The sequence below is a fragment of the Nicotiana tomentosiformis genome, chromosome 12 (assembly GCF_000390325.3).
Source record: "Nicotiana tomentosiformis chromosome 12, ASM39032v3, whole genome shotgun sequence".
NCBI classification, from domain to species: domain Eukaryota; kingdom Viridiplantae; phylum Streptophyta; class Magnoliopsida; order Solanales; family Solanaceae; genus Nicotiana; species Nicotiana tomentosiformis.
The window spans coordinates 39,590,248-39,617,768 of NC_090823.1; the positions used below are offsets into that span (position 1 = coordinate 39,590,248).

The following is a 27,521-nucleotide window of genomic DNA, read 5'->3' on the forward strand; positions in this document are numbered from 1 at the left end:
AAAACACTTGTGCCAGTACCCATTGAGGTAGATGATTCAACAGGGTTAACTGAGGTGCCGATACAACATGCACAAGAGAGCACAAGCAAAGAAAAAGAGGTTGCAAAGGAGATTGAGGTAGCACAAGAAACGACAGTAGAAGTAGTGCCTGAGCAGGATAAAACTCAAATCACATGAAGGAAGCAAACTCCAGCACCATTCCCACATAGATTGGCCAAATATCAGAAGGGTGAGTAGTATAAGAAATTCATGGAGATGTTGAAACAAATCCAGGTGAACATTCCACTGATTGATGCCTTGAAGGAGATGCCTGGGTATGCCAAACTGATGAAGGATTTGATGACTCGCAAGTTAGACTCTCTAGACTTGGCCACTTTTAAACTAACCCAGACCTGTAGTGCTGTCGTGATGAGACCCATAACTGAAAAGTTGTTAGACCCAGTGAGTTTCATAATCCCATGCACAATAGGCAGCTACGCTTTTGCTAAAGTATTGTGTGATTTGGAGGCAAGCATAAACTTGATGCCTACAAAAGGTTAGGCATTAGAAGAGCAAGAGCCACATCCATGTTACTATAGCTAGCCGACCGGACAGTGAAGAGGCCATCAGGTATCCTTGATGATGTACTAGTGTAGGTTGGAAAGTTTGTTTTTTCAACAGATTTTGTCATTCTGGACTACCGGGTTGACGAGGAGATCCCCATAATTTTGGGAAGACCATTCTTGGCCATTGGGAGAGCTCTAATTGATTGTGAAATTGGAGAGCTAAAAAAGAGACTGAATGATGAAGAGATAACATTCAATGTGCAGAAGTCTATGTGGCGACCAAGTGAATTTGCTAACTGCTCTCTGATAGAAGTTGTGGATGTAATTTTGGAGGAGGAAGATGAGACTCTGAACACTAAAGACCCTCTAGCAGCCTGTCTCATGAACTTAGAGGAAGTTAATTGAGAGGACTTGGCAGAGTGGGTGCTGGCTCTTGAAGGCCAAGGGTTCTGGAAAAGAGAGCTCGAATTTGAGTCTTTGCATTTAGAAGAAAGAAAGACTCCTCCAGCTAGCCATCAATCGAAGAGCCATCACAGTTGGAACTGAAACCGCTACGACCTCACCTCAGGTATATTTTATTAGGACCTAACTCAACTTTACATGTTATTATCTCATCTGTTTTGTTAGATGTGCAGGCAGAACAGCTTTTGCAGGTATTAATAGAGTGCAAAACTGCAATTGGTTAGACCATTGCAGACAGTAAAGGGATCAACCTGGCCTTCTGTATGCATAAGATTTTACTGAAGGATGGCCACAAACCTTCCAGAGAACATCAAAGATAGTTGAACCCAACATGAAAGAAGTTATGAAAAAGGATATGATAAAGTGGTTAGATGCGGGAATCATTTTTCCCATCTCCGACGGCAACTGGATTAGTCCAGTTCAATGTATGCCAAAGAAAGGTGGAATGACTGTTGTGCAAAATGAGAAAAACGAGCTGATCTCAACAAGAATAGTCACGGGATGGCGAATTTGTATGGACTACAGAAGATTGAACAAGGCCACCCGAAAAGACCATTTTCCCTTGTTGTTCATTGATCAGATGTTAGATAGATTGGCTGGGAGGTCCCACTTCTGCTTTCTAGATGGATACTCAGGGTATAATCAGATCTTTATTGACCCGGAAGATAGAGAGAAAACATCATTCACCTATCCATATGGCATCTACGCTTTTCGGGGAATGACGTTAGGCCTATACAATGCACCCGCCATATTTCAAAGGTGCATGATGGCCATCTTCACAGATATGGTATAAGACATAATGGAAGTCTTCATGGATGATTTCTCAGTGGTGGGAGACTCATTCGATGACTGCCTTAAGAATCTGAAAAGAGTGCTGAAAATATGTATGGAGACCAATTTGGTGCTCAACTGGGAAAAGTGTCATTTCATAGTACATGAAGGTATAGTCTTGGGGCACCTAGTGTGATAGAAAACTTACCACCACCCACTTCTGTCAATGCAATAAGAAGTTTCGTTGGCCACGCCGGTTTTTACAGACGGTTTATAAAAGATTTCTCCAAAATTGCTAACCACTTGTGTAAACTGCTTGAAAAAGATCAGCCTTTTGTGTTTTCTGACAACTGTAGGGTAGCGTTTGAGGAGTTGAAGAAGGAACTGGTGACTACACCAATCATAGTGGCCCCCGACTGGGGGCAACCTTTGGAGCTGATGTGTGATGCAAGAGACTGATGTGGGAGCAGTTCTTGGACAACGAAAAGATAAAGTCATGCTTCCGATAAACTACGCAAGTAGAACCTTGAGCGGCGCCCAACTGAATTACACAGTGACAAAAAATGAGATGCTAGTTGTGGTGTTCGCATTTGATAAATTCAAGTCATACCCGATAGGCTCAAAGGTAATTGTTTACACTGACCATGCTGGCCTCAGGTACCTAATTGAGAAAAAGGAGTCAAAGATGCGCCTAATTCGATGGGTGCTACTGCTACAATAGTTCGACTTGGAAATCCGGGACCGAAAAGGAATAAAAAACCAAGTTGTTGATCATTTGTCCCGGCTTGAAGGAGCGGAAAAGAAGGTGGAGGTGGAGGAGATCATGGAGACTTTCCCAGATAAACAACTTTTAGCAACGAGCCTCGAGGCTACACCATGATATGCAGATATTGCAAATTACCTAGCAAGCGGTATTGTTCCCTATGACTTGTCTTCTGTGCAAAATAAAAAAAAATTTCGTGATTGTCGCATGTATTTCTAGGATGAACCATATTTGCTTAGGATTTGTCTTGATAACATGATCCGGAGATGCATTCCCAAGATAGATCAAGCTTCTGTTTTGCAGGCATGTCATGCTTCACCGTATGGAGGACATTTTGGAGGTGTTAGGACAGCTGCTAAAGTGTTTGAGTCAGGTTTTTATTGGCCGATATTGTTTAAAGATGCACACTTATGGGTGAAAAGTTGTGATGAGTGCCAACGGACGGGGAATATTTCCCGTCGGCATGAGATGCCCATGAACCCAATTCAAGAGGTGGAAGTATACGATGTATGGGGAATCGACTTTATGGGACCATTTGCCAGCTCATATAATAAGTATATACTTGTAGCGGTGGACTATGTCTCGAAATGGGTAGAAGCCGTGGCACTTCCAACAAATGATGCGAAGATAGTTATTGGTTTCCTGAGAAAACATATCTTCACCAGATTTGGCACTCCAAGAGCTATCATCAGTGATGGGGGCACCCACTTCTACAACCGATCCTTTGCAAAGTTGTTGGAGAAATATGGAGTTCTCCATAAATTTGCTACTCCGCATCACCCACAAAGCAAGTCGAGGTGTCAAATAGAGAAATCAAGAGTGTTTTGACCAAAACTGTAAATGCTACTTGGACTGATTGGGCGAGAAAATTGGATGATGCGCTATGGGCCTACCGTACTGCATTCAAAACTCCGATTGGTATGTCATCGTATAAATTGGTGTTTGGAAAGGCATGTCACTTGCCGGTGGAGTTAGAGCATAAAGCCTTTTGGGCGTTACGACAATTAAATCTAGACTAGGAGGCCGCTGGAACTAGTAGAGTCACAGAGCTTCATGAACTTGACGAATTTTGTTATCATGCTTTTGAGAGTACAAGGTTACATAAGGAAATAATGAAATCGGTGCACGATAAAAACATTCTTGAGCAAAATTTTAAGCCGGGAGACGTGGTATTATTATTCAATTCGAGATTGAGGCTGTTTCCGGAAAAATTGAAGTCAAGATGGTCAGGACCATTTTGTGTGCTAGAGATTCACCCCACCGGAGCCGTAGAGATTGCTTCAGAAGATGGCTCTCGCAAGTTCAGAGTCAATGGTCACAGGTTGAAACATTATTTGGGCATGGATGAGACGAAAGTAGTATCGGTGACTCATTTGCTAGAGCCAACAATATTGAGCGAGCTTTAAGTTGATTGCATGCGTCGTGCCGCGATGTTAAATCAGGCGCTTCATGGGAGGCAACTCATTGTAATGTTGTATTCTTCATGCCGTGACGTTAACTAAGGCGCTCGTTGGGAGGCAACCCAATTTGTAATTGATTTTTAGTAAAGTGAGAATTTTTTTTCTTCTCGTTTGTAGGAACTAACATGTTTCCAGGGAATTTTGGCGGGTCGTGCACTGAACCTCGCGTCGCCTGGTCCCCAGCGAGCTGGGCTAGATGGAATGCCTCGCGTCGCCAGATAGAATTCTCGCATGGGAGCTCGCCTTGCATGGGCTATAACGAGATATATCTCGCATGGAGCCTCACGCCGTATGCCCTAGAGCTCGCGTTGGAGATCGCCTCGCGAGGGGGAAAGCAAGGCAGAATCCTCGCGTCGCCAGGTAAGTGAATTTTTCGGGTTCTTTTAATTTCTTTTCTTTTGTTATTTTAACTCCCTCCCTTAAAAACCTAACCTAAACGCCGAAAACTTCACTGCTCACAAAAATCTCCAACACTCATGCAAAGAAGAAACTGCCAAACCCTCTCCCTCACAAACCCTCCAATATCAATTCAAGGTAAATCCCTCCTCTTAAACACCCAAGATATGATTTCTACCTCCATTCCTTGGCAATTTTGAATTGGGTGAATGCATGTCATTGGATACAAATTTTGGGGTTGTTCTTTATTGTAACAATGTGTTTGTGTGTCCCAACCCCATGAACCCCATAAGTATGGTGTTGTTATTGTGTGAACAAGTGGTAGCATGGAACTCCCAAGCCAATTTGGGAGGGTGAGGCAATCCCTCATCCCTACAAGCACTCCCATGGCACTAGTGCATGCTAAGTGTTTGTCATAATGCCCCAAAGGCATTCTTTGTCCCCATTGGAGCCCGATCTCCGGGATTGTAAGACTAGTGCTATGTAGTCATGCACCACTTTAAAATTTTAAGTGTGGGGTGGCTCACTAGTAGCCCGATGCTTCGAAATTGGAGGAAGCACCCATGTGTCATTGCTTGATTCTCATACTAAGAAAAGATGAGGTGAAGTCTGAGTAACCTCGGAAATTGTTGAAAATCATGTGTTGAACTCTTAAGTGTGGGGTCGTAAAACCATGTTTTGAATTTTGCAATGCGTCCTAAACTGATTAATACACTTGTGTAGATACAAACATGCCTCCAAGGAAGGACACCGGTAAAGGAAAGGCCACATCCACTGCTCCGTCTAAGGCTAAGGCTCCCTCCGCACCTACACCGAAGAAGAGAAAAGGGGGGAAGCTACTTCCAGTCAGGGTGAAGGACTACAAGCCGTGGCAGCTGTAGCAGCCACTCCCTCACAACCTCAAGGACAGTGGGAGTTTGGACTCAAGAGCATACCTCCACATGTTAAGGATTGGTACAAACGTTGTAGGCCGAGACATATACATCCGGAATCTGCAATTCATGAGCTTCGCCTACAAGCCAAGTACCAAGAAATATGGAGATGTATTAATAAGTTAGGGTTGCGTTATGTGTTCAAAAAATCAGGGATATCAATATTAATCTGGTTCGAGAATTTTATGTCGGGTTTGAACCAAAGGATCCTGAGCAGCTGGTGCCCATTCGGGGAAGGTTGATAGATTTTCCAGCCTCAATAATATGCAATTTCTTAGGTGCTCCAGATGTTCCTCAGGAACCCTTGGATAATTTCATCGCCCGTTCTACATATCAAGAACTGCGACATACTCTTTGTGGTGTCAATTCTGTGGCGGCTTGGGTTCGGTACAAGAAAACCAATCGTCATAGAAAATTCCCTAAGAAGAAAATGAGGGCAGAGGCTCAAGTATGGCTGAAATTACTTAATACACGGCTCCTACCTTGCAATCATGACACTCTTATTATCCGTGAGAGGACGTGTGTGCTATATTTCTTCATGACTGGCTAGCGAGTGAATGTGGGCCACTTGATCCGATACCAGATCCTTAGTGAGAACTAGTAAAAGAATTGATCGAATGCCCTTTGCAAATATGTTAACACAGTATTTGAGACAAGAAGAGGTGGAGGAGGAGAAAGCTTTCGATCACACCATTGATCAGCCCCTACGACTAATGGACATTACAAGCGTCCGGGTTAAGGAGGAGAATGTTATGCCATCAATGACAAGTTTCGAGCACAATGCTCACGATGACAGCTTTATGGCCCATTTATATGGGATGATGGACTTGCATCTTCGGATTGGGAGACGTCCCGCTCAATGCTCATGCTCAGCAGCTGGTTGGGCTTGGTAATGGCTACAGACTCCTAGAGGATGAGGATGTCAACACACCTGAGCAGTCTGAGGCTGAGCCGGAGAAGTCGGATGATGATGATGATGATGCTGATGAGGAGGAAGCAGAAGATGAGGAATGGGCAGCCTTCGAGGAGGAAGGCGATGACGAGGTTTGATCAGGGAGTTTTCATACACCCAACTTGTTATTTTTCTTGTTTTGTCTGTGTGAGTATGCACAGAGGGCATTGCATGAAATAAGTATGGGGTGGTAACTTGTAAATATTAGTCTTGTTGTAGTTATTTTTTTTAGTTAGTGTCGTCTTAGCCTTTTAGAAAAAAACAAAAAAACAAGTAGAAAAATTGGACTCTTTCTGACGATGGATCTCCTAGACAGTTTTCTTGAGGGAATTAAGTCTAAAGAAAAAAAAATATTTCTTTGTAGGTAGTGTAGTAATTTCCCCTCGCTTTTTCTTTGTGTCGCAGTTCTTTTCCAAGGGTTTTAGTTAAACCGGGTGTAGTTAGTTTTAATTTTTAGGAGTAGAAACCACTGTGCTATGAATTGAATTGCAGTGATATCTCTTGACTTTGTTATGCCTTGAGAATAGTGAGCACTCTGGTTGTGAAGCTTAGGCTCAGTGTTTGACTCTAGTATAAGTACCTTTAATCGTAGATTCTTAAATTTGCTTAACTGTTTTGACTAGAGTGTCGTGATAAAACCAATCCTGAGTGAGTTATGTGTCATGTCTGTGTGAGGTTTGTATGTATTCTGTGCATTGCAGTTGATGTCTAGAACTTGCCCCGTGTGTGTGCAAAGCAAAATAGTAGTTTTGTTCAGTCTGGGAAGTGATATAGGCATTTTCTTGTTGAGCCAGATATATATAGTTTACCCGCCTAAATATCATATAACGTAGTTAACCCCTTTGAGCCTATAATCTTGTTTCTTTGGTAACCACAGTACAAGCCTTACCCCTTTGTTTGAATTGACCATATATTTGAACCTTGTCACCTCTCATGAGCACTTGAATTGTGATGAATTATGTAAAAGTTAAAGTGTGGGGTGGTGGTTTGGCTTTTGAGTGAAACAAATGGAATAAGGAGAAAGGTGCACCATTTTGAAAATAAAAAAATATATATCAATAAAAGCCACTTGGATTGAAAAAAAAAAAATATATATATATATATATATATATATATATAGTTGTATTGTATGAAAAATAATTCTTGATGGTGGTGCCTAGTGATGTAATTGTGCTTAAAGAAGTATGGGGTAATATACATTGATATGAAGGTGGAGTTTTGGTTTGACATAAGTATGGGCTCGAGTTTTAAAGTATATGTATTAAAGTGCTTAAGGGAGGTGTAGTCACTCATATCCAAACGTATCCTACCCGACCCACAGCCTACATTACAACCAGTTAAAGTCCTACTTGATCCTAGACTGAATGATCTCGATTAGTAGAGTATTACACTACGGGCAAGCCTATGGTGCATCATTTGTGGCATATGACTGTTATTTCTCAGAGCGAGTGAATTCTTCCTATCTTGAGTTCCTACGGTCTTAAAATTTATTGTGTGGAACTAATTTCGTTTGTCGTGTGAGGGCACGTGATTCATGATGGAGAGGTAATGTCGGTGACCTCCATGTTAGAGTAAGTAAGTGAATTATGAATAATGCATGGTATTTATGAGTCAAATCTTGAGGTGAGGGTGTTACACATTTGTGCTTAGTATATTTTAAAGATTCTTGGTGTGACGAGTTAAGGGAATTGCTTAAAAGGTTGTGTCTATAAGTGTAGTTTGATTGCTCGAGGACGAGCAACGTTTAAGTCGCCAACCCCAAGAGTATTGCCATAAAACACCTATAGAGACTCACCACATCATAAGTACCCAAAGAACCGATCATATCCATTACCGTGTTGATCCCACCTACTACCAAGTTGTCCTATTTCTCCGAGTTCTTTCTGAATTACCCTCAAGTTGACACTTCTCCTTACTAGAACACCACGATTCTTACCCAAAGCTCACCACAAGAGATCCTAGCATAAAATCACACCACCCTAAGGCCAATAAGCCGATGTATTCCCTCTTAAGCACCCCAAAGTACCATAACTAAGACACCCACTCTGAAGAGACCTTCTGCGAATCTAAAGCCATTTCCTTCACCTTCCTAATACTAGAATGTAGAATCCATAATGATATAGAAATACCACGAATCCCGACACCATCCAATGCAAATCCCAGATTCTTGCCATATACAAATCCAGAAAAAAAATTCTCAAATGCCACATATGAATCTTAAACTCCTTATAACTTCCTCGAGAGTCATCCACCCTATTCGAATCTCAAATGAACCGCCCAAACGAGCCGAATGATCTGTGCTCCATTAGCACTTCAGCACCCAAAGAAGTAATCCACACATTTAAGCAACCGAGCGAATTCCTTTTCTTAGTACATTACATCCATCAAGAAAAGAAACCCTAAACTATTCCCAAGACTTCCATATGTCCATAAGGTGTAATACATCATGCATCCAGAAATTCCTTACTCAAGTCATCTTCGAAATTAGCCTCTTCAGTCATAACCGATCCACAAGTATGCCTCAAATCGAAACTAGTACAACACTCAATCATGCAATCAAATTATCGATAGCAGATTCCCCCACTTGGCTCGAAGCCATAGATCTAAACATTCGATAACTCACAATACTCATACTCTATTACTGCCATAATCCCGTATCAAAATTCAACTCAATCCTTCATAAGCTCATGTAAAACAAACCACTCAATACCTCAAATCATCAGCTAATCTTGCATTCATCCTCGTGACGGTCAAGTTGACTTTCTCAACCGATCCAAACTCAAATCACAACATATATAACCCACTAATAGAAAGAAACTCTCCACATAACATCATAAGGATCATATATTCGTAGACTACCCCGCAGGAGATAACCCACATGCTTAGCCTCAACTGGCTTCCCTCTATACCCCTTCATGGCCACGACCACTATGCAATCACTGCATCCTCTCGAGTCTGAACTTGTCAACAAGACATGAGAATCTACTTCGTCCCATAAATAAAATTACATAAAATAACCCCTCAAAATCCCCATAACTCCATACCGTATAACACATGCACAGAAATCGAGCACTCAATAGCCCTTTTCACATCTCAAGCAAACTCTTCTCAACATATTTCAACCATCTGAACGCTTCCCGCAGTCATATCCTACTCATCATATAGCCATCCAACCGCTCATCAAACCACCAGTCCTACTCATAGGGACACCACTGGACATAGAAGTCCAAAAGTACATGCTCACACAACTGAAACTACTGAGCCTAAGCAGTGGTCCAAACCCGGCCTCAAGTCCTTTAGACTGGCCCATCACCAAAACACAGAAGACACATCTCGCACCTCATCCATGGAATTCCACAAGCCGTCGATATACAGCTGATACCGAACGCTCACATACGCATACGAGTAAGTGGATGGAATTCAAAAAGATATGCTTCAAGCTGAATCAATGTCGCACGATAAGGAAAGAAAGATGGGAAGTTTATCCTAAATGCCATGTATCCTCTCTAAGATAGGTATGGACGTCATCATACCGATCCGCAAGACTGTACTAGACACTTGCTCATGACTCATAGAACCTATGAACCTAGAACACTCATACCAACTTGTCACGACCCAAAATCCAACTAGTCATGATGGCACCTAACCCAACCCGCTAGGTAAGCTAATTAGCAACAATCCAATTCAATTAGAGATTTACTGAGAGAAATAATGATAATATAACTGAACTTTTATACAAAGAATTCTCAAATGACTGGTAGTACAAATCATGAGCTTCTAAGACATAGAGTTTACAAAGCTAGTGTGAAATAACTACATCATTTGTTTGAAATGTACATAAATAGATTTTTTTATAAATCTAAAGCTACCATGAACAAGAGGAAGCTACAACCGGAATGCAAGTTCATCTTCAAAGATAGCTCCCGCCATACACAACGATATCAGCTCCAAAATCTACACGCAAGGTGCAAAAGTATAGTATGAGTACAACCGACCCCATGTACTCAATAAGTAACAAACCTAGCCTTAGGTTGAAAGCAGTGACGAGCTTGGACAACGGTCAGAGTCCAACACCAATAGCCAACAACAACTCATAACAATATAATAAAAGTAGTACAAAAAATAACTCAAAGATATGATGCTCAGCTCGTTCACAGTTACGGAAAATAGACATGATTTTCAAGTATAACAGTAAAACCCAGATCTTTCACCGAAATCCCAAAAATATGAGTAAGTCAGGAATCTGTGATTTTTCCCCCAAATACTTTCAACAACAGATAAGATGCTTCAATGTGCATGTGAAGTCCTGAATGTCACAAAATCGTGTAGCATGAGGAAATGCATCTCTATGCATGTATGTCATGTATACATGTCAAATGCAATGCATCACAATGATGAACGCACGTACTCACACTCTCGGAGTACTCAATCTCATTGTATCGCACTCCCACTTATCACGCTTAATCACTAAGAAAATTTAGTCACTCAACACTGTACGGTACCTGCGCTCACTGCTGGTATGTCAGACTTCGGAGGGGCGGATCCTTCCCAAGCACTAATATAAGCCAACATGGTATGCTACGGCGTGCAGCCCAATCCCATCAATAATAATAAAACCTATAAGGCATGTTGCGATGTGCATCCTGATCCATAATAATAATAATAATAATAATAATAATAATAATAATAATAATAATAATAATAATAATAATAATATATAAAGCCAATAATAATAATAATAATAATAATAATAATAATAATAATATATAAAGCCAATATGGCATGCTGCGGCGTGTAGCCCGATCCTATCATGAATCAATAAAACATGTTGTGGCGTGCAGCCCGATCCCATCAATATCACTCACAAGCAAGCCCTCGGCCTCAGCTCAGTCACCAATCTCTCTAGTCTCTCGGGCTCACAAATCTCATGCCAATCAGCCCAAAAAATAATAACATGATGTGACAACAATGACAACAGAGACTAAGATATGATATGCAAATGAATGAATATGACTGAGCATGTAATTGTAATTTAAGCAAATAACTCAACAGCAACAATGACCTCAGTGGGTCCCAAAAAAATAAGTATATAGCCTAAACATGATTTCTAATAAGGATCACAACTCCATTACACTAGCACGTAGGAATTTCATGGATAGAAACAAGATTAGGTAACTATACACTACCCTAGAATCAACCGAGTCATAATTCACACGGTACACGCCCACACGCATGTCACTTAGCATGTGCGTCACCTCAACACCAACACATAATATGTATATTCAGGGATTCATACCCTCAGCATCAAGTTTAGAAGTGTTACTTACCTCGAATAAACCGAATCCAATACCGAGCAAGCCAAATAATACTCTAGAAATGTCATCCCGCACATACCGACCTCCGAACGGCTCGAAACCCAATCCATATGGTAAATATCGCCTCAAAAATCGCTTCAATCCGAGATCCATAGCTCCAATTATGTTAAAATAGCCGAACCCCCCAAAAATATAGTACTTATAATCACTGGACGAATCAATCACAACTGCAGAAATATCATCGCGGTCGCGAAGAAGAAAAATGCACTGCCCCTGAAATACTCTACGCGATCACAAAACCAACTTCTTGATCGCGAAACACAAAATGTTCACCCTCGAAGAATCTCTACACGAACGCGGCCCCAAGCGCGAACGCGATGAAGAAATCATGAAGACCTGCCCAGCCTAGCTTTACACTAAGCGACCGTGTAACTACTTGCACGAACGCGATACGCAAGCTCCAGCAACCTACGCGAACGTGGACGAATATTCGCAAACGCGAAGAAGAAGATACCCAACTCCAAATTTTTCTCTACGCGATCGCACCTCCATCTTCATGATCGCGAAGAACGGTGGGGCACCAGACACAAGCAGAAACCAGCAATGCAAATATGAAGAACAATGGTCTGAAATTGATCTGAAACACGTCTGAGCCCCTCGAAACCCCGTCCGAACATGCCAACAAGTACCATAATATAACACGGACCTACTCGAGGCCTCAAATCACTCGTAACAACATCAAAACCATGAATCGCGCATCAAATCGAACTTAATGAACTTTGAATCTTTCAACTTCTAAAACTCATGTCGAACCTTATCAAACCAACTCGGAATGAACTCAAATTTTGCACATAAGTCCTAAATGATATAACGAAACTATTCCAATTCTCGGAACTACAATCCGACCCCGATATCACCAAAGTCAACTCCCGCTCAAGCTTATGAACATTCTAAATCTTAAAATTGCCAACTTTTGCCAATTAGTGCTGAAACCTTCTAGAAACATCTAAATGCAAATCCGGGCATACGCCCTCAAGTCCAAAATACCATCCGGGCCTAACGGAATCATCAAAACTTCGATCTGAGGTCAAATGCTCAAAAGTCAAACTTGGTCATCTCTTCCAACTAAGGCTTCAAACATGAAATTCATTCTTCCAAACTAATTCTGAAACACGTGAAAACCAAAATCGACGATTCACGCAAGTCATAATACATTATATGAAGCTACTCAAGACTTAAAACGTCTTAACGGAATGTAAATACTCAAAATAAATAGTCGGGTCGTTACAGTAGGCTTGGAGTGGCTCACTAAATTGTTTAATATTATTTTCAGGATGAAGAATGTGCCCGAATAATGGAGGTGGATTACGATGGTTCCATTGTACATGAACAAGGGTGATATCAAAAATTGAAATAGATATAGGGGTATAAAGCTGTTGAGTCACACTATGAGGGTTGGGAGAGGGTGGTGGAGGCCCGAGTGAGGTGGTGCATATCTATTTTCGAGAACCATTTCGAATTCATGTCGGGGCATTCGACTATGGAAGCGATTCATCTAGTGAGGAGATTAGTGGAACAATATAGGGAAAGGAAGAAGGACTTGCATATGGTATTCATTGACCTTGAGAAAGCATATGATAAAGCTCCAAGGGAGGTTCTATGGAGGTGTTTGGAGGCTAGCGGCATTCCGGTAGTGTACACTAAGGTGATTAAGGATATGTATGACTCGGAGCATTTTCCTGTTGTGATGGGGCTGCACCAGGTATCGGCTCTTAATCCATTTTTATTTGCCTTGGCGATGGATGTGCTGACGCGACACATCCAAGGGAGGTGACTTGGTACATGCTATTTGCCGATGATATAGTGTTGATTGACGAAACGCGAGGCAGAGTTAACGCGAGGTTGGAAGTTTGGAGACAGACCTTGGAGTCTAAAGGTTTCAAGTTGGGCAGGTCCAAAATAGAATACTTGGAGTGTAAATTCAGTGACGGGACCCATGAAACAGACGTGGATGTAAAGATTGATGTCTAAGTTATCCCCAAGAGAGATAGTTTCAAGTATCTCGGGTCTATTATCCATGGTAACGTGGAGATTGACGACGATGTCACACATAGCATCGGAGCGGGATGGATGAAATAGAGGCTCGCATCCGATATTTTATGTGATAAGAATATGCCGCCAAGACTTAAGGTTAAATTTTATAGAGTGTGGTTCGACCGACTATACTGTATGCTGCTAAGTGTTGGCTAGTCAAGAACTCTTATGTGCAGAAGATGAAAGTAGCAGAAATGAAGATGTTAAGATGGATGTGTGGGTGTACCAGGAGAGATAAGATTAGGAATGAAGCTATCCGGGACAAAGTGGGTGTGGCCTTCATGAAGGACAAGATACGGGAGTTGAGGCTGAGATAGTTCGGACCCATTAAGAGGTGAAGCATTGATGCTCCCGTTAGGAGGTGTGAGAGGTTGGCCATGACGATTGACGGGTTTGAGAAAAGGTTGTGGTAAGCCTAAGAAGTACTAGGGAGAGGTGATTATACAGGATATGGCACTGCTTCAGCTCACTGAGGACATGACCCTTGATAGGAGGGTGTGGAGGTCGAAGATTAGGGTAGAAAGTTAGTAATTAGTTGGAAGTTTCTTATTTGCTCACTGATAGTCTTAGTAGCATGCATATCGCTTCATATTCTTAGATCTTTATTGTGTTATGTGGTTTTGTTCGCCCCAGGTATTGTATTCTCTGTTGTTATTATTTGGTACTACTTATCCTTTATCTCCTTCTTTCTCTTCTCTCTTTTCTAGCTTCCCCCCTTCTTCTTCTTCTTCTTCTTCTTCTTCTTCTTCTTCTTACCCTTTTCGAGTCAAGGGTCTATTGAAAATAGCCTCTCTACCTTCATTAGGTAGGGGTAAGGTCTGCATACAAACTACCCTCCCTAGACCCCACCTGATGGGAATATACTGGGTCTGTTGTTGTTGTTGTTGTTATTGTTGTTTATATCCAACCCAAGGCTTAAGGTCCAAGATCACTATATTTAATGTTTTGTTATTTATAGTTTAATATATAAAGTATATATTTAAATTTATTCAGTTCGATTTGATAAAGTGCTTTTAAAATATAAAAAAATAAAACATACTCTAATTATTCGGTACGATTATAGAATTACTATCGAAAAGTATAATTTTATTGGAGAAACTTAATATTCAGTTCGGTAGAATCAGTTAGGTCGAGTTACTCCATTTTCAAAGAACCATTAAAACTCGTAAGAACCATCTTGACTTTGAATAAAAGTATTCATCGTTTTTGTTTTCAATTTTGAAATTAAGTTATTTGCTTTCCTGATATCCTTTCTTCCGATTTAGAAAGTTTTTCAAAAGATGAAATATATAGATGGCATCTTTTAAGTTATCCACAACGATCATTGAAGCACTTTAACTTTTCAAGTGATTAGACAGACACCTATAATCGGAAAAATGTGCCTCATAAACACTTGAGTCTAACTAACCCTATGTGTGAGTCACCTTTGCCAATAGCGTGTCAAATAAAATAATTTTAAAACGAGACGTATAATTTAATTTGACACATGTAATTAATAAAAAAGAAATACATATAAAGAGAATCTTTTTTCCTACTTTTTACTAGACCAGTCCTCCCCTCCCCCTTTTCTTCTTTCCTTTCCTTTCCCCCCTAATTTGCTGATGCTTCTTCTATTTCTTGACTAGAGATCGAACTCCTCACCCATATTTTCTTCTTCTTTTTCATTGTGATTTTTTTGATTGATTGTTACCCAAGCATAAAATTTATAAATAGTTGAATTGTGTGTTGAATTCAAGCGGATGGATGGAGGTGTTAAGGGTGTGTTATGAGGAAGAAAGGGTCATTGGGCGGCTTAGGGTGGTGGAATCGTGGAGCCCAAATAAATAAAATAAATTCTTAAAAAAAAAGAAAAACACAATATTAAAGGCTATCACGCACTCAATCTAAAGTGAGACACACCTGATTTGTCATGTTAGTGAGAGATGTGTACAAGACACAACTGCGTGAACGAAAGATGTCTATTTGATCACTTGAAAAGTTTAAATGTTTAAATGATCGTTATGGATAACTTAAATAGGCCATCATTTCAAAATAAAGAGAATATGAAAAGGAAAAATTACCAATTATATTAGCTTATAAGTAAGTTAATACAAAAATTAGCCAATTCATAAAATATTATCAATATTAATCAATTAGCTGTTTGTAGCCAAAAAATATTATTTTTTTGCTTTCTTTTAAGTGGTGTTGTTGGAATAGATTGGATAAATTTTAAAGGAGTTTAAATCTCAGTTTTGAAATAATTTGGTAGAGTTTTGAGGTAGTTTGAATTAAAAATTCGAAGTAGAAGATGAATATGGAAAAAGATGATATGTGTATCACACTTTGTATCATTTGTGTATCACATATGTATCATTTTTGTATCAAATGTGTATCACATGTATATCTATGTATACAGAGGAAGATTCAAGTTTTAAACTTTATGGGTTCAGAGTTGTAATTCTACCACATCTCATCTAATTTAATAGGTTCAAAATTTATTATTAGTATATATTTAATAATTTTTTAGATAAAAATACAGAGTATGAGCGAAAGGCTATGGGTTCAACATGGGTTGAACCCATAGCATCTACACTTGTTCAAAGATAATGGCTTATTTGAATGAAAAATAATTAGTCAACATACTTCATTTAATTGTGTATAGTATTACAAATTCAATGGCCATTGATGTAATATTTGCAATATAGTCCCTTAAATTTTGAATTAATGTGGTTTAAGAGTGGGTTGTTCTAGTGGTGAGCAACCTCCACTTTCAACCAAGAGGTTGTGAGTTCGAGTCACCCCAAGAGCAAGGTGGGAAGTTCTTGGAGGGAGGGAGCCGAGGGTCTATCGGAAACAGACTCTCTATCCCAGGGTAGAGATAAGGTCTGCGTACACACTACCCTCCCCAGACCTCATTAGTGGGATTATACTGGGTTGTGGTTGTGGTTGTGGTTGTAGATTCAATATATATTTTTCAGAAAAAACGTATTACGAATAAACAGTATTATACTTCAAATGAAAGAAAACAAAAAATAAAAATTATGAGATATAGAAAACTAGACCCTAAACCGAGAGCAAGTAGAGACATGACGTTCAATATATATTTTCAGAAAAAAATGTTCAAGTGAATCTCAGTCTCAAGCCCATAATATTCTCAAACGAAATATGTGGTATTATGAGTTGTAATATTCAAACTCCATATTGGAGATAGAAGAAGATGAATTTTAAGGAGTGTTAAGTATTTTGAAGGTGAATAATGCTAATTAAGAAATTGCGCACATGATTTAAATAGAAATTGTTAGGCAAGCCCTGTGTTACTTTTAATGTGCTTAGCATACAATCTAATGTGAAGGCTGCATAGAGTTTCGTTTGACCAAGCAATATGTTGTCCATTCTGACAACTATGTTAGTTATCTAAATCCGGAATGAGAAAATGTCATTCCTAATTGTATTTTAGTAATCGTTTGTTAGCTCTATAAATAAATAGCTTAACAGGAAGGATGATAACATCCTCAAATCAGCGCATTCAGAGAAACATGGCCTTTTACAAATCAAGTATCCTTTCTCTCCTCCTATTATCTGGTAAGGCTTCTTTGATATATATATATTTGAGATACATCAAGCCAAAATGTCATTTTATATCTTTACTTTGTGTGCTTTAATTTATAGGTATATTTCTGTTGGGAATTAATGAGGTGAAATATGTAAATGCCAAGTCATGTCTCCAGTTTTGTGATAATGAAGTGGCATACATGACTTGTCCCTCTTCAGGAGATGAGCAAATTAGTCCAGTATGTGTCAACTGTTGCACAGCAGATGAAGGTTGTAAACTTTTCCGCACTGATGGATCTTTAATTTGTACTGGAACCCAAGATTAACTGTACATACTCATATCATATGTGTGCAATAAGGCCTGAGTTTATGATTACTCAGGTGATTTCTAATGTGCAATTATGTTTGCATCCTTTGTCTAAGCTTGTAAAGATATGAATAAATTATAAGTACTATTGGCTTTTTTCCAGCACAATACTATCATAATATCTAGCAACACAGGATGAAAGAACTCAGACCTCTTCATTTGTTGCTCTATCTGTTTTTACTGTAAAGTTTTCGCACATGCAGGAAGACGACAGTAGTTGTGCTCGTTTTTCTCCTCCTTTTTTGAATAGTATTAGGACTTACAACTTTTCCTCCACCAGCGTGGGCAAAATAGCAGAGTAAGTATTATAACAGACTAGAATCTGCGGCTATACATAAGGAAGGATACTCAAATATATACACGTGATCTGGTCATTCACTATCTACCTACAGGGCTCTAATTCAAACTGGATCAGCTTTCTGGAAAATCTCTTCAAAACAATATAGAAATAAAAAAGAAAAGAATGGGCACAAGGAGATCTACTCCATCACGGGGACAGCCTGCAATCACGGCATCAATACATGCATCAATATATAACCTAAAAACAGAATAATTCCTACGCTAATAGTGTACACCATCCCCCACCCCACTACCAAACAAAAAAAGGAAGAAAAGCGGAGGAGAATTTGCAAAATATTTCATGAAAAGACAGTTGCGTGTGCAGTTCTATATAGTTTGTATCCATAATAGAAACAGAAATCTATTTCAGTTTCTCACTTGATAGGATGCAATTGTCGTCCAATGGCTAAAACTCACTTTTCAAGGGAAATGATAAATGCAATTCCATCTTGCGAAGAAAGCAAAAAATACTACCTAGTATGACGTTTGAAAATAAATGTCATCACAGGAATAAACAAAAGAAGGCTGAAAATGAAAGATACTCACTAGAATTTCCTAATGTCTCTGATGTTGGTAATGCCGGCAACGCCATCTCTGCAAATTCAAGCAATTCATCAAGACATTTATTTGCCGTAAAGATAATTAATATGGAGCTATATGCCAAAAGTAGCTTCAGTTTGGCAGAAAGAGAATTTAATGTGAAGTTAAGTCAATTACCGGGAGCACATAGAGAAAAAGATGTGCCGGTCAATGATGAAGGCCATGGAGCAGCAATATTGTCATTTAAATCGCAAGTAAAGCTGAAACCTGTTGAGTTGTCATACACCAGATCCGCTGGATAACTTCGAAGTAAGCACCCTGCTAATTAATTCAAATGACATAATAAGTGCAACCTACACCAAGCAAACCTAAGATGCATTCCACAAGGCAAAAAGCAACACTGACAAAATACTGGCATTGTTGCACTTATTTTTTCAGTCAAACACAGCTATGAATTTCAGTTTGCTTACCAACAACTGCGGATGCATGCATAAAATTCCAGCTATCCCTAAGCTAGAGGATAATCTTTCAAGTGCTCACTTCTCATGAGTAGTATGCATGCAAATTGTGGAATGAAATAGGTGAATCGGGGTGTAGCGAAATTGCCAAGCTTAAAATCAGTGACAACCTACTAAAAATGGCAGAACTTTATTAGAGCAGATGGCACTGGTGCTGCTTTTGTTAGGATTATTTAACTTTTCTTTGTATTTCTACACCCTAAACAATGTAAGGAATGCAAGACAATTCCTTGCATTCATGCTCTTACAAATCGTCATCGAGCAACTATGTTTGATGGTCCCATCCCATTAAATCAGCAGCTAATCAATTGAAAATAACCCAATGACACCTTTATATATTCGTGAGGGTGCACACCGTTGCAAGACTGCAGTGTTTTGAATAGCGTGCGACGACAAATAGCGACGAGGATCCGCTTTACTAAGGCGAGAGGCGAGCAGCAAAGCGCTCGCCTTTTTTATGTGAAGCGACAATTTATACAAAAAAATAAAATATTATATACATAACTAAAAACTCATTAGTAATAATATATTAATAAATATATCAATTCAAAAATTAAAAACTCAATAGAAGAACTGAAGAAGCTCTTTGACTCTGTTCTGTTGACTGCAGCACCTTTTTGCTCGATAAAAAAAGAGCAAAACAGAAAAAAAAAAAAAAAAAAAAAAGAACAAGAAAAAAAAAGGAAGAAAAAACAGAGCTTTTCTCATAATCTATTATGTTGAGTGCAGCAGCAGTGATCAAAAACAGAGCCAAAAAAAAAAAAGAGAAGAAGAAAAAGGAAGAAAAACAGAGCAAAACAGACTATCTGTTGCAGCGGCGATCAAAAACAGAGCCCAAAAACAAAAGAAAGAAGAAAAAGGAAAAAAGAAAGAAAGGAGAAAGAAGAAAGAAGAAAGAAAAAAATTGGATAGAGTAGAGATGAAACTCGAAGAAAGAAGAAAGGAGAACAAGAAAGAAGAAAAGAGATGAAGTGAAGCATACCTCATGAAGAAACTTGAAGAAGAAAGGAAATCGCGGGACAGCTGTAAGTCTGTTGTCGACTTGAAGGAGAAAAGAGTAAAGAAATCGCGACCCCTAATTTTTTGTTTTAATCGCAGATCGCTACTGCTGCCTTCTTCTTTTCTTTTTTGCAAAAGGCGACGCTACAGGTCGCCACACGCTACAGAGGCAGAGGCGCTCGCCTCTTTGAAAACGCTACGCTATAGAGTAAAATGGCGATGGAAGCTCGTATCGCCTCGCCTCACGCTATTAGCACTGAGGCGAGCGCTATTTACAACCATGTGCAAGAGAGTTAAGTAACTTAATTATCAAAGGCGAATAGTCACTTTATTATGACCAGTAAGCTAGCTGTAGGGAACCTGCTCTAAGGTATCATGATACTTGACCGGGGGGGGTGAGTCTTTTTGATATCGGGGTCAGAATCCGATTCTGAAAATTGAAATACCTCTGTTATATCATTTATGACTTGTGTGCAAAATTTGAGGTCAATCGGACTTGATTTGATAAGTTCCGGTGTCGTTTATAGAAATTTGAAATTTCAAAGTTCATTAGGCTTAAATTGGAGTATGATTCGTAGTTTTAGCGTTGTTTGAGGTGATTTGAAGGCTCGACTAACTTCGTATGATGTTTTGGGACTTGTTGGTGCATTTGGTTAGGGTCTCGTGGGCCCCGAGTGAGTTCCGGGATGATTTCGAATCATTTTTCCTTGTTTTGCAACTGCTAGAACTGGTGTCTGGTATTGTTCTTCGCGAACGCGAAGGGTCTCACGCATTCGCGAAGAAGGATTTTGGGCTGTTGGGATTTGCCCATCGCGAACGCGATGAAGGAGACACGAACACGAAGAAGAGGCCGGGGAAGCCTACGCGAACGCGAAGAGGAAAGGGAGTTGGGGCCTGCCTGGCTTTAAGCCTTCGCGAACGCAGCTCGTGTCTCGCGAACGCGAATGGCAGAGGTCGGAAGGCAACGCGAACGCGATGAGGAGATCGCGAATGCGAAGAAGGAATCTTGGCAGCACATTTATGTGTTTCGAGAGCGCGAAGCTATGGTCGCGAACACGATGAAGGCATTTCTGGGCAGAATTAAAAGTTCCAAAACGGGGATTTTGAGTTCATAACACAAAATCAAATTTGGAGCTCGGTGGAAGGTGATTTTTGGATAGATTCTTGCATGGGTATTTGGGGTAAGTACTTCTTATCCAGTTTTGATTAATTTTCATGATTATGCCTTCGAATCCATCATTTAATGGGTGAATTAAGTTAAAAAATTTAGAAACTCCTCTTGGTTTAATTTGAATATTGAGGGTCGAGTTGAGGTCAGATTCTCGTAAAATTGATATGGTTAGACTCGTGGTTGAATGCGCTTTCGGATTTTGTAACTTTTGTCGAGTTCCGAGACGTGGATCCCACGGGCTATATTTGAGCTAAATTTCGATTTTTTATGAAAAATTAGCATTTTTTTATGGAATTAATTCCAATAAATTTTATTGACTGAATCGAATTATTTGTGGCTAGATTCGAGGCTTTTGGAGGCCAATTCATGAGGCAAAGCTTAGCGGAATAAGAATTACACGGTTTGAGGTAAGTAAGAGTTCTAAATTTGGTACCGAGGGTATGAAACCCCAGATTATGTGTTATGTGACTGGTTTTAAGGTGACGCACATGCTAGGTGACGAGCGTGTGGGCGTGCACCGTAGGAATTGTGAATTGGTCAAATTCCTTGGATCTGTGTAGTTGAATAATCTGTTGATACAAGTACATTCTCTATGTGTTAGAGAAAATTGAGTTGAGATTCGTATTAAAAATCATGCTTAGACATATGTTGTTATTATTGGTACCCACTGGGGTCATTTATGTGGATCAATTATATGTTCAAATTGTAATTTCACACTCGGTCATGTTCATTCATTTCATATCATACCTCAGTCTCTGTTGCTATTTATTAATACATCATATTATCATTTTTGGGCTGATTTTCATGATATCTTGAGCCCGAGAGACTGGAGAGGTTGATGACAGAGTGAGGTTGAGGGCCTAATTGTGAGGATATTTATAGATCGGGCTGCACGCTGCAACATGTTTCATTGATTTATGCCATGATTGGCTTGATATAGCGCTTGGACTGAAAGAGCCCCTCCGGAGTCTGTACACACCCCCATGAGCACAGGTACCTACTGAGTGCGAGTGCCGAGTGCTGAGTGATTGTGAGGAATGAGTGACTGTGAGGAAAGAGTGACTGTGAGGTTGGAGTGAAGGGGAGGACTGAGTGACTGTTACTCTGAGTGGATGCATTGATTCCATTATTGTTGCATTTCAGCTATCATTATCACTGTTTTTGGAAAAACTTTGAAAGACATTATTTATGTTTCAGTCAAATTTGATATGAAATTACTGTGGAGTTTTAAATGTTGAACATGAAAGCATACTTACCTTTTCATGTTGGAAATTACTGTATTTTGACTTAGCTGTGAAGCTCGTCACTACTTTCAGTTCTTTATTTATTATTGTTACCCACTGAGTTGATTGTTACACCCTGCACTTCGTGTGCAGATCTAACTGATCCCGAAAACCGCAGGTGTTGATTCTTTCGCACAGTTGATTTTTCAGAGATTCTGAGGTAGCTGTTGTGTTTCGCAGACCTTGTCTCTCCTTCCCTGTCTCCTTGTTTTCTGTATTTGGTCTCAGACTATTATAGACCATGTTTTTCAGACTTGAAATATATAGATGCTCATGTACTCAGTGACACCAGGTTTTGGGAGTGTATTTATATCAGTATGTATGGGGTTTTCTATTAAATTTAGATATTATGTTTCCAATCTTAAAAGAAATTGTAGTTTTCTTTGAGGTTGTTGGCTTGCCTAGTATTGAGATAGGCGCCATCACGACAGGTTAGGATTTTGGGTCGTGACAAGTTGGTATCAGAGCCTAGGTTACATAGGTCTCACGAGTCATTAGCAGGTTTAGTAGAGTCTTGCGGATCGGTACAGAGACATCTGTACTTATCTTCGAGAGGCTGCTGAACCCTTAGGAAAATTTCACTTTCTTGTATTCTATCGTGCCGAATTGATTCAGCTTGAAATATAATTCTTTGAATTCCTTCCACGCATTCGTGTGCGCATGTGAGCGCTCAGTATCAGCTCTGTATCGCTGGCTTATGATTCCATGAATGAGGTTCGAGATGAGTATTTTATATTTTGTTGTTGGGCCAGTCTGGAGGATTTGAGGCTGGAGTTAGACCGCAGCTTAAGCTCGGTAGTTTCGGTTGTGAGAACCGGTGCAATTGGACTTATGCGTTCGGTAGTATTCCTATTAGTGAAATTTGTGGCTCGATGAGCGGTTGAATGACTATATGATAAGTATGATGTGACTGTGGGATGTGTTCAGATGGGTTAAATGAGACAAATAAATTTCACTTGTGACTCAAGAGTTTGTTATTGGGTACTTGATTCCTATTTTGATGTGACGTACAGTTTTGAGTTGTGAGTGCATTGAGGGATCTGTCATGTTGTTTAATTGTGGAGAGAAGTAGATTTTCATGTCGTGTTGTTGCGTTCAAACTGAGAAATATTAAGTGATTCTGTGGTAATTGTGGCTACGAAAGGGTATAGCAATATGCCAATTTGAGGCTAAGCTGGTGGGTTATCTCCAGCGAAGTAATCTACGTAGGTGTGTTCCTTATAATATTGAGTGGAGAGTTTCTTTTCTACCAGCTAGGCGTATGTGTTGAGATTTGAATTTGAATCCTGTTGAGAAAGTTGACTTGACTGTCACGAGAATAAATGCGAACTTTGCGGATGATTGAGGTATTTTATGGTGAGTGTTGCGTAAGCTTGAGAAGAATTTTCATAGAACTGACTGCAGTATTATGGCAGTAATAAAGTATGATATTGTGAGTTATGGAGTATTGGGGGAGCCTGCTATTGACAATTCAATTTCATGGATATATGTTAAATTTTAGTTTTGTTCTGAGGCATACTTGTGGGTTAGTTATGACTTGCAAAGGTGGAGATCGAGGATGACTCGGGTAAGGAAATTTCTGGATACGGGTTACATTTCACTTTATGAAAATATATAAATTATGGAATGATTAAGTTATTATTTTGAAGGATGTAGTTCGCACGAAGTATGAATTTGATTGGTCGTGTTAAGGCAAGGTTACTTCTTTGACTGTTGATTGTGCTAAAAGAGCATGTGTCTTTCGGCCAGTTTGGGCAGAGCAAATTAGATTTGAGCAGAGTGGATGACTCTCGAGAGGGTTCTAATGGATTCAAAATGTATATGTGGCAATTAAAAAAAAAATTGAATTTATATATCACTAGAATCGGTTACTTACACTGGATGGTATCGGGACGTGCGATAATTCTGTTTGACTATGGATTCTATATTTCAGTATAAGAAAGGAAAGAGGAATAATTTTAAATTCACATTAGGTCCTTAAGAGTGGATGTCTCGGTTGTGGTATTTATAGAGGTGCTTTAGAAGAATACAGTGGCTTATGGGACTTAGTGCGGTGCGGTTTTATGTTGGGATGTCTTGTAGTGAGCTTTGGGTATGGATCGTAGTGTTCTGACAAGGAAAAGTGTCAACTTGAGGGTAATTCAGAAGAAACTCGAAGAAAATAGGACAACTGGGTAGTAGGCTAGACCAGTATGGTAATGGTATGTTCGGTTCTTTTGGGATAATTATGATGTGGTGAGACTTTACAGATGTTTCGGTGGCAATATTCTTGGGTTTGGTGACTTGCGTGGCTTGGTCGAGTTAGAGGAATTCAGTTTTGATAGCTTGGTTATGTGAAAATGGATTTGAAAGTATTCTTGATGGTTTCTACCATGGTTTGAACTAGATATTTTCTACCAGTGTGGGAGACATGTTGTGCACTGTGAATTCCTGATGGACGAGAGAAAATGGAAGGTTTCTAATTGACCGGGTATGTAATATGTTGGTAACTCAGAGTTAATAAGGAGATTCTCATGCTTTTCACATGATGGCATAATAGATGAGGTGTGTTGTACGAGATTAAGACTTACATGTACAAGGTGGCAATTCATCCTGGAAAGCAAGACCACGAATTATGGACAGAATGGTCAATTTCAGATGTTTAGACGGATATTATAACTACTCGGTAATCCCTGAGAAGGGTGTGCATTTCAAAAGGGGCATTGTGTTTTGACTTTCGAATGTCATCGGTATTACGATACCCACCTGGTTAATAGACTGTTGATATTCCAATTATTGCTATATGGCACGGGAGGAAATGTGGAAGTATTCCTCATGGGATGATCGTGCGTGAAAGATGTGTTAGTCATTCGAGTACTGGAGTTGGGACTAGTCACGGTGATTCCTGTGTTCTATGAATGTGGAGATTGGGGGTTCTCATTAGCATATTGTTTCAGGGTTGCGGACTGTTTGAGGTGAGTATTTTATTTTAACTCAGTGGAGGCACTAGTTGCCTTTGTGATGACGACGCACTACGAGTGTGTGTGTGTGTGTGTGTATATATATATATATATATATATATATATATATATATATATATATGTGTGTGTGTGTGTGTGTGTGTGTGTGTGTGTGTGTGTGTGTGTGTGTGAGAGGTTTGAGCCCATGTGCGGGCATCGGGGCAAGTATTGAGACTCGGAAAAATGTTTAGACAATGATATGCCTAGAATTGATGGTTAAGCGTAAAGTTATGACGTTTCTCTTATTCGTACCTTTGTTGAGAACTATCCAGGCTATACTTGAGGTTACAAAGAGGCTAACTCCTTGAATAAACTGGGTAGTTACTATTTTTGCATTCACTTGCCGATTTGAGTTGTGATAACGCACTTTGCACATGTCTACTCTATGGCATGTTATTTATACCAGTCCAGGAGCATGTGAATTTTATTTCATTTATCATAAACATGTGTACTTATTTGATTTATCCTATATGATATGCTTGGACTGGAGGCATGTGACCATGCCAGGCGGATTATGTTATTGGCACGTGAGTTGTCCGTGTGGATCCATATACCAATATTATTGGCACGTGAGTTATCTGTGCGGGTCCGGATATTGATACGATAGCACATGAGTTGTCCGTATGGGTTGATCTTAATGTGAGCTCTAGGAGAGCTGGTTACCGTTATTAGATTCGTGTGTCTTGGTTTTACCATGTATTGTGAGCTCATAGCATGTCGGTTGTAGAAGTGCTTGTTGAACTTGCGAAACGGTTCTCTTCTTTGAAACATTTTCCATTTTTGGGTACATGGATTGCGCAGTTTGCGGTTTGAATTAGATTGGTGTGGCATATTTGTGGGATAGTTGTGTTTAATAATTGTCACGACCCAAACCGATGGGCCGCGACGGGCACCCGGTACCTTACTCAATCGAGTACCAACGTAACGTATCTTTCTTATTACATCATCATATATAAACTCAAAACATAGGCCGACAAGGCCGTACAATCTTTTACGTACACTACATATGTCTATAAGCCTCTAAGAGTACATAATTGTCATAAAGGTTGGGACAGAGCCCCGTCATACCAAATCATACACATCTAAATCATACTGACCAAACAAGCAATTCCGGAGTAAATAGAGTGCACCAATATCTTCTGCTGAGCTGATCACCTACTTTTCGGATCCTCGACCTGTCTATCGAGACCTGCGGGCATGAAACGCAGGGTCCCCAGGCAAAAGGGACGTCAGTATAAATAATGTACCGAGTATGTAAGGAATAAAAATCAATAAATAATAGACATGAGAGAAACATGAAGTAAAAGACTCGACATGTACGTCTGCATAGTTTTGTGAATCATTTCATTTTTATAACGTCATGCATATGCATATAAATGTTATACCATGCACAGGGTTCATAACATCATCAAGCCTCTTAGGGTATCCCATCCTATCATTTCGGCCACTGTAGTCAAATCATCAACGTATACCAGCTGATCAGGTGGTGGTGCGTATATAATGCCATAACCTTTTCCCATATCCCATATACATATAATATACATATATACGCGTATATAACGCCATCTGTTCATGGGTCAATGTATATATATATAAATGCATGAAATGCACAAGAAATACGTTAATAATATTTTCTCAGAATGTCATAAAAATAATATGCCTTAAGAAATACGTTAATAAAATTTTCTCGGAATGTCATAAAAATAATATGCATGTCGGATAAATTTTATCAAATACGTATTTTTTCTGAGACCCATAAACAGAAGATATAATAATAATTCACATGGAAAAATCAAGAATATAGACACCCCTAATAGTTCTATGAATAGAGTCGTTTATGGAAACTGTGCGTTTGCTCGTTTCTTTCAGTATCATTTGGGTCATGCCAAAAGAAAGAAGGGATAGCCTTAACATACCTGAGTCAATTCTCTTGATAATCCTCTAATACATGTTAATTGCGACAAAACACGGAACAAGTCATATGAAAAGCTCGAAGCAATCATGTTGCTATGCAAAGAAAATCTTAACTAAAACCTTTCCTTAAGAACTTAGCAACAACGTTGCTATTTGGAAAGTGAATTAAC

At 39.5% G+C, this 27,521-nt stretch overlaps 2 long non-coding RNA genes across 3 annotated transcripts; one reads left to right on the forward strand and one right to left on the reverse strand.

Moving 5' to 3' along the window:
- Nucleotides 1-17,037: 17,037 nt before the first annotated feature.
- Nucleotides 17,038-17,541, forward strand: LOC104103577 (uncharacterized). Its single transcript, XR_011412878.1, has 2 exons — nucleotides 17,038-17,251; nucleotides 17,339-17,541. It is a non-coding gene; the product is annotated as an uncharacterized lncRNA (long non-coding RNA).
- Nucleotides 17,542-17,724: 183 nt separating this feature from the next.
- Nucleotides 17,725-26,573, reverse strand: LOC104103579 (uncharacterized). Of its 2 annotated transcripts, XR_011412879.1 has the most exons (4): nucleotides 26,535-26,573; nucleotides 18,645-18,785; nucleotides 18,474-18,521; nucleotides 17,725-18,088 (listed from the first exon to the last, which is right to left on the reverse strand). It is a non-coding gene; the product is annotated as an uncharacterized lncRNA (long non-coding RNA). The 2 variants fall into 2 exon arrangements; XR_687933.4 differs by lacking the exon at nucleotides 26,535-26,573 and having other exon boundaries at nucleotides 18,645-19,661.
- Between the last annotated feature and the right edge of the window lie 948 nt (nucleotides 26,574-27,521).